The following is a 2,940-nucleotide window of genomic DNA, read 5'->3' as shown; positions in this document are numbered from 1 at the left end:
TTTTAAATCGTAGTAGTAGCAAAACAACAATTAAATAAACATACAATGCAAAAATAATCTTTATGTTAAATTTCAAGACCCAAACAAGATACCTAGCGTACTATTAATCCTTAATCTTAGGACTAAAAGAGACTAACTACAAGTGATACTCTCAACACATTGATCAAACATTGGTGATAAGTCTTGTTGAACAAAGGTTGTCTTTGGACACTCCATTGCTCACATGAAAAACTTATATGATGATCACTCCGATCAAATGATGATTGCCTTTAAACATTTCATTATTCACATGGAAAATCACACTATTTATAATCGTCACATGTTTACCAAAGCAAACATGAAATTATTCTGCCAAATTGTGTCTTCCTTTGAGCCGAGCACAATTCGCATGAATAATTTTATGCTACATCCATGTAAATTCAATCAAATCAACTTACGCAGCAGAGGTTACTTTGGAAACATGTTGTTTCAATCAATTTAACCAAAAAAATACAAGATAATTTAATATAATAAATGGGAGGTCTTAAAATTCACAACTTTCACATGTGATTTAGTTATATAAAAAAATATATAATAGAACATGCAAATATTTTACAGAATAGACTCATCACAATATACCTAGCACAATATTAATTACTAGAGAAATTAATTTATAATTGATACTCTCAACACAATGATCAAATATTGACAATAAATTCTGTCAAATAATGACATTTCTTTGGACTGACTATTATTCACATGAAAATACATTTATAATTGTTACACATTTATTATCACATGTACAAAATATTATTTGGCCAAATTGCGTCTTCCTTTGGACCGAACACAATTTGCATAAATAATTTCATACAAAATCTATACAATTTTAATTAAATCAATTTTCACAATAGAGATTACTTTTGCAATATATTGTGTCAATCAATTTAATTAAAAAATACTAAACATACAAATAAATGGGAAGAAGAGACAATGGATTACCGGCTAACAGCATAACCGGTGGTTTCATGCTTCTTCCTTAACTGGAACCTCTTTATTCCTCAATAGGACCTTCGTAACTCTTCAGATGGGGGAAAATAGAAACTATGTGTGACGGCTCGATATATTGGGGATCATATTCTTCTTATAGCGTATTAACCTAATAAGATTCTCAGTATCCCTCAATGGGCTAACACTGATATCTGCTCATTTAAGTCTATATCCTCTTATTTAGTTGTCTAACGGACTAACTTAATTTAATCACATAAAATAAAATCCACTAATAATAAATAGCTAATATAATTATTTTATAATATTAGTTCATATTAATTATTGGAATAAAAAATTCCAAGAAGCTAATTCACAATTTGAGAATTTTATCCTAAGGATTGTGAGAGATGCACTTGACAATTGCTTGCTACTAACAAAGAGAATTTTATATGCTAATTCTTGATTTCATTACTTCTTTAAATATATTAAAATTTGTTATTGTCATAAGTTACCTATAAGTCATATCATAAATGGTAAAACTTAACATATATGATTTTGTAAAATTGTCAATTTTATTTCTACCTATGGTACTCTCCCTGCGTAGTTTGCTCCTGGTCCTATGCATTTGTACTATCCATAGAATACAGTCCTAGTGTAGTGGGCCCAATAACACCAAAACACATGGAAACAAATTAGAAATGCACTCACATGCGGATAGATCAAGTTGTGTGTGAGATTAGATGGCTTTTTTAGACCCTATGCGCATGCTGTTCTGTCTTATCTGTATAAGCAAATATATTATATATATGTAGTTTAAGGGTAGGACTCTCCCTATATTTACCTACCCTTTTTTCTCTTAAAATTGCTACTAATTTCTTATACTTTACAAAGTTCATTTTCTAGCATTTTGTGTATTGGAAGGTTCATGAGCTCAAGATATGTTGTATGTATAGAATCATGTTGTAGTAAGTTCATAAAACTTGTTTTGAATCATAGAGTTACTTTGGCCAAGTTTGAATGAGGAAAAATTTAGGCTAATAAGGGATACAAAAATTAGGGCTATATGAAAGGGGCTTTCCAAGTATTGAAATTAATTGTTGAAGAGCTTTGTGTTTAGTTCTACAAACGGATGTTTATATAGTCAAAGAAAATACTTGATGTTTTCTATTTGGTGGTTGCTATGTTTATTTTATGTTCATTTGACTTCTTGAATTTACAACCTTTTCTAGTTGACTAGCATTGAGCAATTTGGTTTTTTAATGTATAAATGTTTTGTTAGCTGAAATGAGATTACTTGAAGGTGATTTGTTATATAAACAATGTGAAAATGCATCTTGATTGCAATTTAATGAATGGTACTCTTCCTCTTGGTTGTCCGTGACTTAATGGATTCTAGTTTTTTAACAGACAAATATAACATTTTTGGGCAGTATTGGCCTTGAAATCAGTAGATTGTATAATAAAATTGAGGATGTATAAGTTTATATGAATTACTTGTTAAACTGTCTTTTGAGGGTGGTTTCCCTAAGCATGTTGAGGATTACTCTTGTAAAACAAGTTCTTTGAAGGGTTCCCCTTTTCTCTTATTGCTATTAACAATCCCATTAGTTTCAATACAAGTTATTTTCGTGCAATTCTTCATGAAAAACAAGTGCAAGCTTAGGATTTCTGTTTTTATATGATTTCACTTAATTAGCTTATGGGTTCATCTTGGTTTTTGGGTCGATAGTTTATTTCATCCAGCCAGTGAGCTAGGGGACAAGTTAAGTTGTTTTTTCATTTTAGTCAACTTTAATGGTAGTGACCTAAATGCACTTATTAGATCTCTCACCACTATTTTGTAATGCAGCAAGAAAGGGATCACATGTGAGACGATCATATGATTTGTCAATCATTTAATTAGTGATTAATAAAAAAAGATGGTAATATTAAAAAGGTTGTTATAATTAAGGTGCTCTAGTGGTTGCAATTGCA

This window comes from Glycine soja, chromosome 12 (assembly GCF_004193775.1).
Source record: "Glycine soja cultivar W05 chromosome 12, ASM419377v2, whole genome shotgun sequence".
Lineage (NCBI taxonomy): Eukaryota > Viridiplantae > Streptophyta > Magnoliopsida > Fabales > Fabaceae > Glycine > Glycine soja.
Note: the sequence above shows the minus strand (reverse complement) of the source record.